We start from the raw sequence: 14,105 nt of genomic DNA on the forward strand, positions 1-14,105 counted from the left end.
CCCAAGCTGATTTAATTCCATCTGATACGAACACTAATAATTTGCTTAGCTAACAGTTTTTTTGTTTGAAATGCAAAAGGTAAGTTTATTCTGCCCTAGGTCTGGGATTATTATAAAACTGAGTTGGCTAGATCCAAATGAATGTGGTTTTCCTGTTTGGTTTCTTGTCACGGCTTTTTACCTTCCTTTCCCATAAATCAGAATACAGCACAGAAAGTCTTTTTCTTCATAAGATTTGGTATGCCATAGCTACTGGTTTCAGTTTGCTCACATTTCCTAAGTAATCCCTTACCTCATTCTGGTTGATGGCTATTTTTAATAAGACCTTCATGACTTGCTGCTCTCCTAAATTAGTTTATTCATTTGTCTGCAAGTTGACTTTAAAAAGGCTCAACTTGAGGAGGTTCAAATCATTATTCATTCCATATCCTCTCTCACTTATGACAAGGCTAGACTTTGTTCCCTTTCTCTGTTCCCAGTTTTATTCATATGAACCCTCTCTGTTCCTTAACCTCTTCTTTAAGTGAAATATTTCCTCTTTTTCTTTGCCACCTGAAATATGCTCTAAACATTTCAACTGATGAATTATATTCTTGTTTGTGTCCTTCCTTCTTCCTCTATTTTCATCTCAGCCATTTCTTGGCCTCTTTGATCTACTGCTGCAAATAAGACATTGTCTCAGAATGTTTCATTCTGGAAGATGCAGCTCTATGCTCTTCATAGTAAGCAAGGGAGAGATTCTCCACTCATGCAGTACCTGCAATTGCTCTATGCTTTCCCCATTGCATGAACCAACTCTTTTCTTTCTACGGCAGGTCTTTCACTTGGTTCACAAATACTGCATGCATTTCGATGTTTGGCAGATTGCTAGGCATTGAAGAGAGAGTGGTGATCATGGCCTTGCCAGCAAGCACTGATCTTATTTATTTAGTTTACGGACAGTCAACTCTTTCAACCATGCTATGGATAAAAGTAGTTTCAAAATTATTTTTATCTTTTTGATTGCAGATGTACTCATCCTGATTAATCGTACATTGATCGTACATTTGTATTTATTGATATATAAAATTCAACAACCCTATAGTGCGCTGGAGAACTGACTGGCTGATCCATTCAAATGTGTTCATGGAATATCCAAAGGGTGCCATACAATATTTGTCCTATTTTTCTTGCACACACATTTCTATTGCTTCCTGTATTAGCTATCTTTGTAGGCATCTGGAGGGCAAGGGCCAGGTCTATGTGACTTAATTTGTAGGGAAATTAGGTCAGAGGCACATCACTCTTATGTGAATGTGTTATATATTCAACAGATTATTGATTTACTGAATTTAATGAATTTTCTTTTCTCTGCGCTTTCTAAGGAAAGTAGTAACTATTAAATGAAACAAAATAAGCACAGGCTATAAAGGTTTAGTCCTAATTGTGAGGAGGCTTTAAACATGGGTTGCTTATCTTCTGTGTCTTCCGTCCTTATTGATTTTCATATTCCACCCTTAGCTCAAGCTATGCATTTGATATTGTTGACTTCTCTTCATTGCTAGTTTGGGGCCTGCCTCCCTTGCTATGAAGTGGATGGATGACACCCATTTTTTTTTCTAGTTAAGCAGATTAACTGATAAGTTCTGGTGTCAAGTTTGTTGATGCTTCACAACCAGAGAAGTTTTAAACTACTTTGTCTGACAGCTGAGTCATCCAGCCATCAAGTCTTTCTATAATGCATTTTTCTTTCTTATTCAGAAACTTTGAAACTATCCCTTCACCAACTCAGGGGAATGTGTGGGGCTTTATGTTTCATTTTAGTGCCTTCCTTTTTTGCGTGTGACTTGGTACAGTAAGTTATTTGAAAAATGACTACTCCTTTTTATAGGAGCTTTACAAATGACCTACTGAGTAAATGGCCTAGTCCATGTCTCTGGGCTGATATAGAAACAGCTTTGGGCTCTCAGTCCACCCAAAATGGTCTGGGGAGAGAATCTCCTGAGATAAAAATGTATTTTAATTTTTTTAGTACAAGCAGGCTTTCCAAAGGTGGCAGAAAGCGTGGAACTTATCTTAAAGTACTGAGTTGGCTTTAGATGTCATTTTAAAAATAAGATAATTTGATTGTTTAAACACGACAGTTTTTTTTTTTTAAAGTAATGCATCATAGCCAATCAAAATTCCCAAGCCAGAAAAAAATGGTTTTTCAATTTAGCCAGCCTGCTTTAAATCTAGGATATCCCAGGGGCTTGGCTCAACTAGCCATGAGATTGTTCCCCAACCCCACTGTCACCTCCAGCCTTTTAAATAAAAAAGCATAAAAATGTATGGCAGCAAAGAAAGATGCTCTGAGGCATGGACTGGCCTTGACTCCTAATATGGCCAGATTGCAATTAACCAGAGGATCAGGGGCCCTGTTAGGCATTTTAAATTTCTGTTTAACTCCAAAGCCTTATTTTTGTTTGAAGCTTCTTGGAGTTGAGTCTTGCTTTAAAGTATGAATGCAGAAGTCTGCCTTTGAAAACATGGTGTGGATTACTGAAAAGATAGTATGAATGACTGAGAACCCTGGAGGTCATGGGTATCAGAATCAACCTTGTTGGGGGAAGGACTCTTTAGCAGTGTGATTTGCAATTTTTCTTCTCCAAAATATTCCTCTTTCATCTATTCCCCAAACGCCTGCAGTGCTGTCTACATTTTCACCTCTGCAACTCATTCCTTTGATTCAAGCATTGTTGCCCACTCCAGAAAGGTTCTCCTAATATACACAGAATCTAAGAGAAGCAATAAATGAAATTGATAAGACCATACAGCAAAGAAGTCAATCAGATTGTCTCCTTTCTGGATACAGGAAGGAACCGGGCAGTGACTATAGCTCATCGGGTTTTCGGGTATCTGGGAGAAGTCCTTAAAAGGAAGATTGGAACACAGGAAGGAAAAGAACACAATAAAACTAATTTCATAATATTTTTAAGAATAAGCCTGTTATGTCCGTGGATCATTAACTTAAACTGTAGAGAGAGGACTGTGATGTCACCTTGTGTGTGTGTGCGCCTGTGCACATGTGTGTGCGCCTGTGCACATGCGTGTGCACTGGGCAGGGGGTGGGGGGGGGCGGGCACTTTTTTCAAAGTGCAATATAGCAAAAAAAATTATTCTTTGAGGCTGCTGCTTGTGGGATTCTAGACAGTTTAGATTTTACCACAAATCTATAAGGGAAAGTAAGGAATTTGAAGATTGTGTCATATAAATAAAACAGGATACATTCACCATCACCCTCCCCAAGCAAATCCAAATAGAACCTAAGGTTGGGGAAAGAATGATAAATCCTCAGTCCCTACCCGCCAATATAGTTGTGATAGATGTCTGATAATTTCAACCATAGTGTAGGGAGAATGGTGTTCTGTCTCTTTACCTCTCTCTTAAGAACAGAATTAGGGGATGTTTGCTTTAAATTACAAAAACCTGAGTTAAGAGTTCTTTCTGGCCTTACATGGTGGTGAAAATTAAAAAGGGTCAAAGACAATCTCAGGATTAGTGAGAAAATACACCCTTCCCACCCCCTGCCATCTACGAATCCCATTTACAAAGACGCCCCGTGTCTTTCAAAACAGAGCCCGCAAATTACCATGAAAATCTTCCCCAACAGACTGTGCTCAAGTAGAAGTCAGAGCCTTTGTTAGCAGGGGTTTGTGGGGGATGGCACCATAGTGAACACAGTTAAGCCTCACTAATTCCCTGAATGAGGGAAAGGCCAATCTTGATTTGTAAGAAGCTTGAATTTGAAAATATGTTTAAAGAAATGCCATGTTATTATTTCTAAAAACCTGCAGTCAAACTGCTGGCTGGGGTCTGTGCTCTGAGCTGGTTAGACTCTTAAGGCCTCAAACAAACAGATAAGGACTATAATTAGCATATTGGTCATTTGAATGCAAAGTGCACTTAGAGTGGCGCTTTAAAAATGTGTGTTAGCATACTCTCTAAGCAGGCTGTCACTTTTCTATGTTTATAGTATTAATTTGCCTAGCAACCTGCCACCTTTCCTTTTTGGCAGTAAACTTTAGCCTCACATGTCAGAATTCGTTAAATTTTCCATATTAGCAGCCGGAATGAATAAGTAAGTGTGTGTCTGTGTGTGTGCTTGTGTGTGTGTGTGTGTGTGTGGCGGGGTTTGCTGTGCGAGAGAGGTGGTGAACCACTTTTTAAAATAATTATGAACATATTGTAAACTTCTGTTCTGCTGACCTTTACAATTCATCAGTTAATTGATATTTATTTATTGAGTAGGGAATGTATTCTCTTAGATGATTAAAAAGGGTAGGAGGGGCAAGCTGTTTCAAATGCCCTTCCCCTACAAGTGATCATATTAAGTGAATATGAGATAACATTGACTGTAAGAAGTTCTTGCATTATCGCAACAAAAAGGATTGATTATGAAGTGCAACAGGTGCTTAATTATATGAAACAACAGCACATTAAGATCTGCGTCTATCAAACACATCTTCCATGATCAGCCAATCCTGTGTGCACATATTAACTTTGTTTGTAAATTCACACTTGAGACCACTTAATTTGAAGTGTGACTGAGTTATGTTTGGGATGAGAAAACAGAAGAGAAGATTAATACAGCTTCAGTTTTACCCAAATATTCAGTGTCTTCATTATTTTGCTGTGGACATGGAAGAAAAAGGGGATGTTGATTACCAACCATCTGGTAATCAGGACAGGGCTTGCAAAAAAAAAAAAACCTGGGTAAAGCCTTCAAGAAGATCAAATTTAATGCTTTCTCCTTGAGAAATTCCCCCCACCCCACCCCATTCCACTTCCTGACCTTCTTCAGACACTCAGAGACATCAGACACTGAGAGAGATCAGGAGAGAATAACCACAAGCCTGTGGAAGAAAAATAGTCCTTAAGTAATGAAATCCCTAATACAGTGGTTCCCAAACTTTGCTGCACATCAGAATCTGAGGAGATTTTTAAAAATCCTAGTGTCCAGATTCATGCTATCCAATTAAGTTAGAATGTCTAGGGGTAGGGGCCAAGCACTAGCATTTTATAAAAATCACCAGGTGGTTCCCTGTGCAGCCAAATTGAGAACCACTACTCTAATGCTTTCCCACTTTACATGCATTTAATTTATATTTAACCTTCTCAATTACCCTAAGAAGAAGGTGCTGTTGGATCCCTCATTTCACAGATGAGGAAACTGAGGTTCAGAGGGACTAAATAAGTTGTCCAAGGTTATCAAACTATCAAATAGTGAATCTGGGATTTGAAGGCCAGCAATTTAATTACAGAGATTGCATGCTCAACGTCTATGTAATAATGCCCCTCCTGGCTTTTGTCGTTGTATCCAGTATCGTTACACTAAATTTGATATAGCACAATCCCACATTAATGTGGTGAGAGTTTATTAGACATCTGTTATGTATATCATACCCGTTTTAGTCACACTGTGAGCCTCTAGGTAGATTCCAGGAAATATGGCTAACTTCTGATCATTCAAGGAGCTTTCTAGGTAATCCTGGCTTGGTTGCCATTTGTTATGGTAAAGCTTAATTAGTCAAAGACTATCAGAGAGAAGACTACAGTCCCACAAACTCAAATTTATTGTGTAGTTTAACAACTGAGTATCTCCAGTAATAAATGAAAGTAGCAAAGCAGGTTTAAGGCATCACTGGTAAGAAAAGAGTAGTCACTCAAAGGAGGCGGGGTAGTTATGGCCTTTTACAACTGCTGTGTGACCTTGGGAGAAAGTGTTTTCTGTTAACTTTGCAACTGGCTTTATCTGTGCATTCTCCCAGCCTGATTAGTGGCAGGGCTGCTTTTTCTTAGCTCAAACTGACTTCCACTCTTTCAGTTCTGGGCAACTTTTGACTCTTTTAGGTTTTGATCCTTTTCAGAAAGGGATGAGCCTGAGAAAAATACTGACATTCAGATCAACTATCAATAATGTTGCTCCTCTTCAAACAAGTTGGTAAAATAGTTAATGGAAAAATGTATGTAAAAACCAGGCAAGTCTGAATAAAGTCAGTATTTGAGTTAGTAGTCATATTACTAATGTCAGTTTCCAGGGATTTGTCAATGTACTGTGGCTGTGCAAAATAAAATCAATATAATATATCAAAATATTGGGGGAACTTGGTGAAGGATAATGGGAACTCTCTGTACTATTTTTGTAACTTCTTGTAAGTCTTAAACTACTTCAAAATAAGAAAGCTATAAAAGATGTTTAATGGGAGAACCGATTTGTGTTGATTATCTAAATAAGACTTTTCTAAATTAGTCTGACTTTATGCTTTTCCATGAATAACCCAAAATTGGTTGTCCCAGTGTTCTCTTTTATGCTTCTAGATTTGAATATTGGGTAGAGTAGTGATATCAGTGGATTAGTCAACATCCATATCCACCAGGTACAGATCCCTTTGGGATTAGAAATAAAAGACCAGTTTGTTCATCAACAAGATGCCATTTGAGTAAAATCTCGAAATATGTGTTAAATATCACCAGGTAGGGAAAGGAGGGAGAAAGTTGTGGTAGGCAGAGGGAAGAGCAGGAGGAAAGGCACAGAGATATGAAAGTCAAGGCACATCAAGGAAACAGAGGAAGTTTGATACGGCTGACCCTCAGGGTATAAGGGAGGAATGGTGGGAGAAAACCCTGGAAAGATGAGTTACAGCTGGAGTGTGACCATCTGGATGTGATTCTCCTCTCTCTGAAATTAAATAATTTAGACTTCTTTTGTAGTACTTACTACATCTGTCTTGTGTCACAGTTTCCTGGGTGTATATTTTCTCTTCCCAACTAGATTCCAAGTTTCTTGAGGAGATGGTCCAAGTTTGGCTCACCTATGTAGCATCTGTAGCACCTAGATATGTGTTTTGCACTTAGTAGGAGCTGAATAAGTCTGTCCTAGGAATTTCCAATGTATCACAAAGACGCCACTGATATTCCCTCTCAAGAATATCTGGAGCCCACGAGAATATAGAGTGATGTTTTTACCTCCAGGGAAATGAAAGTTGGAAGCAGAAAAGCCCACAAGCAATCTCCTTCGATCTCTCTTTTTGTAGGGCTTTGGTGACTGGGTTTGGCCATGCCCTGCCATCTTTGACACATAGCCCTCCTTTCCCCGGACCATGCCCATGATGATGCCCTTTGAAGAGAGGTAATGTGCCTTGCCTTAGTCAATTTGGCATTCTACTCACACCTCCCTCTATTCAGCTTTACTGGAGAGTTGCAGAGATTCCTCACCCCTTCACCACCTGTTCCTCACGTCTCTGAATTATAGTGGATACATGGGTTCAAGAGGGACCTGGAGAGGGTAGGTATGGAACTCTTCAAGATTATTTCCAGGATTTGGCTGACATAAATTTTCTGAGAGGATCTCCACCATTTGCCTTTTGGTGATTTGTTTTCCCTTTGCCTCCTGAGAGAAATGTTCTATTGCTCACCATTTCAGATAGTTGGGAGTGGGGATGGGGGCACTTCTGTTCCTGACAACCTCATTATGTGGTTATCAGGAGCAGACACTGCCCAGGTTGTCACGACAACCAGCAATGATTCAAAGCTTCCCTGAAAGGTCTGTATCTCCGGCAAATAATCAGCCTTTAGCTCTCAGCAGATGCTGAACTGAGCAGCCAATCACAGGTGAGCTGGAAAACATGACATCATAGTCCAGCCGGTCCAAAAAAAATAAAAATAAATAAGACTTGGTTTTCTATTTACCTCCTTCATTCTTTATCCCCTAGATTTTGTTCTCTACTTTCTCCTTCTCTTTTTTCTTCTTGGTAAAATGGGGAGAGCAATGAAACCAACTTTCCAAATTCAGTTCACTCTGCAGGTTGGACTTAGGTTCCAGTAGTGCAGTGATTGGGATCACGTAAGGAAGGAATATATAATGTGATCCACTTGGGAGAAAAATCAAACAGAGCATCAGCTCAATTAAACAATGTGGTTTGATATGTAGGACCATGGTGGAAGCAGGGCTAATTAAAACCAAGTCAGAGGAGAGGAACTTTCTAATTCTCATATTAATTCACCCAGAGCCACCTGGATTTAATTGTCTTCTGTTTTTCCTTCACTAACTCCCTGGTGGAAGGGAAGAGGGCAAAAGCTGGGGGCTTCAGAAAGCTCATAAGTTCTACAGGGCAGGTCTCTAACGGGGGATAATTGTAGTGAAAGAAGGTCAGGAGAAATCCTTCATTCCCAAGCTGCCACCATTTAGGGAGCATATGTAAATGCGACTCATCAAGTCTGTTAAGGAGATGTATAGCTCAAAAATCTGCTAAATCTGCTTTTGTTCCATTAGCTGTTTGTATCCATACAACAATCCAAGGAGATAGGCAAGGCGGGTTCGACGAAGGAGAAAACTAGTGCCCAGCAAAATTTGAGTCTTGTTCAGGATTTCCTCTCCAGAGGCTGGAATAGAACCTAGGTTTCCTGATTTCCAGGAAAGAACTCTGAAGACCCAAGAGAATGATAATTTCCCAGCCATGGGCTTTCCTCTTTCCCTTACCTCTGATTTTTCAGAGACCTAGGACAAGACCTCTTGGCATCTCTGATGCTCCTTGCTCTTTGCCCATCAGGTAACCTACAATGCTGCCTGCCACAGAAGAACTTGAGACCCCAGTGATGGACATGGGGAGGCAGGCAGGAAGGGGCTCCATTGTACCAGACTGCAGTAATGGCAACAGGCTGTAGTGAGCGGCCCTGAGTGAAGGAGGAGTAGGCACTGTACTCCTAGCCAATGCTGTGCATCAGCTGCCAAACCCCAAGTTCTTTTGTATTCAGAGAAAGAGTGGGGACTTTTTTTTTTTTTTTTTTTTTTTTTTTAGTGCAGCTGCTGTAGCAAAAGATGTGAAGACTGAGAACCACACAGACCCAGAGTCCACTACTGGGAGCAACTTCTGGTTGTAGGACTTGAGGCAAGGATGGGAAGGGAGCAAGGAAATCTGGGTTGCTTTTGCCCAGTGGGTTATTCATTACTGCCTTGCATTCAGTGCCTGCCCAGGTATGGCTCAGCTCAGTCTGGCACACCATAGCCTTGATTGCTACACCTGAATCATTGACTTGGCATTCAGACCTCTTTCAGGATAGCAGGCGTAGTTTGCTTGCTTTCGTCTTAACCAAAATAAGACTGTATTTCCTATTTCCCCTTTTAATGATGTTTCTTACAAGTAAAATATAGTATATGCTTATTGTAAAAACATACAAACAACACAGAAGTATTTAAAGAAAAGAGTTAATGTCCCCCATCATATACACATATCCACATGTCTTTCCTACCCTCTTTTATTCCCAGAGTGTCCCCTTTAGCAGTTAAAACACACATGTACATCCAATTTTTTAAACAAAAATAAAATCATAATACACATGCTGTTCTGCATTTTTTCACTCAAGAATGGGTCAAGGAGTGTTACTATTTCAGTACATAGGGGTTTATATACTTGATTTTTTTTTTTTTTTTTTTTTTTTTTTTTTTTTTTTTTTTGAGACGGAGTCTCGCTCTGTCGCCCAGGCTGGAGTGCAGTGGCCGGATCTCAGCTCACTGCAACCTCCGCCTCCCGGGTTCATGCCATTCTCCTGCCTCAGCCTCCCGAGTAGCTGGGACTACAGGCGCCCGCCATCTCGCCCGGCTTGTTTTTTGTATTTTTTAGTAGAGACGGGGTTTCACCGTGTAGACCAGGATGGTCTCGATCTCCTGACCTCGTGATCCGCCCGTCTCGGCCTCCCAAAGTGCTGGGATTACAGGCTTGAGCCACCGCGCCCGGCCTATACTTGATTTTTTAAGCTGATGCATAACAGTTCAAAATATGTATCTACCACATAATTTATTTAATGATTCCCTTACTTGGGCAGGAGAAAACTTTGGGAGTTGATAGATATGTCCATGGCTTGGATGGTGGTGATAGTTTCACAGGTGTATACTTATTCCCAAACTCTTAGAGTTATATACATTAAATATGTATAGCTTTTTACACGGCAATCATATTTGACAAAGTGGCTAAAAAAACAATTCCCTTACTGAGAGACATTTAGGCTACCTTTTATGTATTATTTTTCATTCTTACATAATATTCAGCATAACATATTTCAACATTTCTTGACATGTTTTTATGAATATATTCATAATCAAATTCCTTGAGTTGGAATTGCTGGGTCAAGTGGCATATGCATTTTAAAATTTCATAAGTATTACCCACTTGTGCTCCCAAAAGGTTGTGCCATTTACACTCCCATCAATTGTATATGAGAGTGAGCAATGTTCCTTTTATGCAGGACTGGGCTGAAATGTTTGAAGATACTCATTTCAGTTTACTTCTGTTGTTACAAGCCCCATCCCAGCACTTCTCACTTCTCATGTGAATCAAGGGGCTAGTTGGATTGGTGAGACCCAGAGAAGAAATACAACTCAAGTGGCCATATAGGGTGGCAGAACAAACATAGAACTGAGAGTTGGAGACCTGGTTTCCAGGACCATCTCTGTGAAGCATTGGACAGGTAACTTCAAACCCCCGTGTCTCCATTCTCTCATCTAGGAAATGCAGATCATAATAATTGCCATAGTAAACTGTTATGGTTGTTGTGAGGATCAAATGGGAAGATACAAAAGTGGTTTGTAACCTGAGAAGTAGGATACACATGCCAAGTGGTTATGATGGTAGTGTTGTAATACCCTTAAATCAAAGAACTCCCAAGCAAGAGAACAGTGAGTTGGGTGGTAAAAATGGTGAGTTGAGTGGGAAAAATTACACAGATAAAATCTTTAAGATATTTCAGATTAGAATCCCTTCCCTGAGATCTCTCATGCAGTTGCCCTATATTCTTGGAGAACAAACCATGTTGACAGTAAAGACTGCTTTCTTGTATCAAGAATAATATAGGTTATCACCCTTTCACAGGAAGACCCTAGGCTTGGGTCTTAAGTCCAGTCCTCTTTCTATGACATTACTATGCTTTAATTTGTCAATCACCTAATAGGATTTTGTCCACATACTACTTTCTATAATCACTAGGGAGAGAAGAAATATACCCATGAAACGTTTAAATAACCATGTGTGGTGACTGCATAAATAGCTCTGAGTTATAGCTGAGGTATATGGGAGGATTAGAGTGAAATCGAATACCTTCTAATTACAATTTAAATCAATAGCCTAGAAGACCCAAGTTAAATCATTAGCCAGGAAAATCCAGTTATATTTTTCCATTTCTTAAAAAAGGGTCTTGTTTGACCCAAATAAATGCATTTTACAAATCAGAGATGTTAACATTGAATAAATTACATTCATTTTGATTTGTGATTTTTTAAGATTATTTTTACCATGGTGCAAAAAAAAAAAAAAAAAAAAAAAAATCAATGGGATGTGGTTGCTTTTTTTTTTTTTTTTTTTTTTTTTTTTTTTTTTTTTATTGAGACAGAGTCTCGCTCTGTCGCCCAGGCTGGAGTGCAGTGGCCGGATCTCAGCTCACTGCAAGCTCCGCCTCCTGGGTTTACGCCATTCTCCTGCCTCAGCCTCCTGAGTAGCTGGGACTACAGGCGCCCACCACCTCGCCCGGCTAGTTTTTTGTATTTTTCAGTAGAGACGGGGTTTCACTGTGTTAACCAGGATGGTTTCGATGTTCTGACCTCATGATCCTCCCGTCTCGGCTTCCCAAAGTGCTGGGATTACAGGCTTGAGCCACCGCGCCCGGCCGGTTGCTTATTTTTTTAACTCCAAAGTTAATTAAAAAGATATCTGTAAAATCACTGGAGTCAGAACCATCCTGATTCCAACCTATTAATCAAGGATTTGAGCGTGAGGGTGTTGGATATTTTTGCATTAAAGACAACCACCACACCAAAAAAGCTATTTTTAAAAATGCCTGATTTTTTAAAAATGCCAGTCTTACATAGTCTGTTTCTTTTACAGCAAGTATGTATTTTAACAAAACCAGTAATACCACATTTAATTCTTAGCAGTAGTAAACTGTATCATATTAGAAAAAGCATGGACATTGGACTCATTTAGATATAAATCCCAGCTCTACCACTTTCTACAATGTTAATGTAATACTCATATATGCATTAATACATACATTTTGAATTTAGGAAAATAAAATGCAAAGTGACCCTCAAAATAGTCTGGATTACATAGTTTACTTAGTCTTTGCCTCCCTCTTTCTTGTTTTGCCATAGAGTGGATCATTGTTGTTTTTCTCAATTCCCTATATCATCACAATTTAAAATGAATTAGTCCAAAAGAGGCATCCCATTCTTCAACTGCCTGAGATGCTGAGATGTTATGTCTGGCGAATCTGTAGCTCTTTTTGCTCTTGTTCAGACTGGAGTGCAGTGGCGGGATCTCGGCTCGCTGCAACCTCCGCCTCCTGGGTTCAAGCGATTCTCCTGTCTCAGCCTCCCGAGTAGCTGGGATTACAGGCGCATGCCACCACGCCCCATTAATTTTTGTATTTTTAGTAGAGACAGGGTTTCATCATATTGGTCAGACTGGTCTTGAACTCCTGACCTCAGGTGATCCACCCGCCTGGGCTTCCCAAAGTGCTGGGATTAGAGGCATGAGGCACCGCGTCTGGTCATCTGTAGCTCTTTTGTACGACTTTTACTAAAAGGACCTGGGCAGATATATTAGTTCACTCTTGTTCTTGGAACCTATTTTGTTGGCATTATGGAGAAATTATTGCTGGATGTTACACAGTGTAGAGAAAATTGAATAAAAGCTCACTTGGAAGGGTCACGATCTATTTTGGTCATTTAAGTATGTGAGGATATATTTATCTTTATAAAAATAAATTTGAAAGTAGAAAGAAAAAGTTACTTATAATACTACTAGTTTAACCCAACTATTACAATTTTATGTCCTCTTCTGATCGTTTTCTGTAGGCATATTTTGCATCATTACAATTTGAATGTCCTTATTGTTTTGTATTATTTGACTTTTTATGGCAGCTTACTGTCTTCTTGCTGGAATTCACCATAATTTACATAACCTAGCCAAATCATGGGGAGTATGGATTTTGGAGTAGCAAGAGATTATTTTTGGAGTTAGATTTTAGAAAGCTTTGGACATCTGCAAAAATTTGAACCGTTTCCTAAAGACAAGAGAAAGCTTTGAAGGTTTAAGGGAAAGGATGGACATAGAGAATCACATTTAAACTCCATTTGAAGTAGAGTTATTTTTATTTTTTGTATAATTCCGTGCTTTTTGGAATGTGCGTACTTCGTATGCAAAAAAGTAGTTTCCCGATCTAGATTGCCATCTCTTTGAATTCCACTGCCACATCTGCCTCTCTTAGTTTTCTGTGTATTTTAGAGATTCCATCAGTTTAACCTGCCTGGCTGACAGGTGGTGTCCCAAATCGAAACAATTTTTTCCCCCGAATAAAGCGTGCCCGTGTAGCTGGACAGATTTCGTCCCCTGAAAATTCATCTGCAATCTCAATTTTCCTGAGGGGAGCAATTAAGGAAGATAATGAACTCTCCCCTCCTCTCCATCCTGTCAGGTGCCCCTCTTTTTGGATGGCCCCACCTCTGTCTAGACAACCCTGACAGTGTAGAAGTTTCCATCTCTTCTCCCTTTCCCTCTCCATGTTCCCTCCCCTTCAGTTTTTTCCCCCTCCCAGGCGCTTCCTGCCTGGAAACAAAAGATTGGTCCCCAGTAGCCCACTCAGGGCGATTTTAGTTTTATGCTCACCATCTGATTGGCCTAGGTAAGGTGCAGAGCTCGGGTGACGTCATAGCAGAGAACGGCTAGGGAGCGGTTGCCGAGCAGGGGCTCTACCGCGGGCGGGCAGCTGTGCCAGCTAACCGTCTGGGATCTCGCACTGGGGGCTGCAGTTTTTCCCCGCCTCGAGCCAGTGTGCGGGGGCGGGAGAAAAGCCAGGGGGAGCGGGCTGGGCCCGGGGCTGCGGCTTCGGCCGCGGGGCTGCGGCTCCCCAGCCCCGCCAGCTGGAGCTCTCGGAGGTAGAGGAAAGGTCTTGACGGGGTGGCAGGATCCGTGGCAGGTAAATCCCGCGACTAACTGCACCCGGGCTAGCGCGGGGGAGGGGGTGGCTGTTGGATGATGCTTTAAGGCTGCTGGGCAGATGTTCTGCCTTTCCGGACCCCCCTCCTGTCTTGTTTG

General features: G+C 40.6%; 1 protein-coding gene across 1 annotated transcript in view; it reads left to right on the plus strand.

The window, feature by feature from the left end:
- Positions 1-13,779: 13,779 nt before the first annotated feature.
- The window catches only part of PAK3 (p21 (RAC1) activated kinase 3), a 132,685-nt gene continuing 132,359 nt past the window's right edge, over positions 13,780-14,105 (plus strand). The window contains exon 1 of the mRNA XM_030934462.1: positions 13,780-13,986. The gene's annotated coding sequence lies outside the window, so the exon portion shown is untranslated. The remainder of the gene's footprint in view (positions 13,987-14,105) is intronic.

Source organism: Rhinopithecus roxellana, chromosome 7, assembly GCF_007565055.1.
Source record: "Rhinopithecus roxellana isolate Shanxi Qingling chromosome 7, ASM756505v1, whole genome shotgun sequence".
Taxonomy (NCBI): Eukaryota; Metazoa; Chordata; class Mammalia; order Primates; family Cercopithecidae; genus Rhinopithecus; species Rhinopithecus roxellana.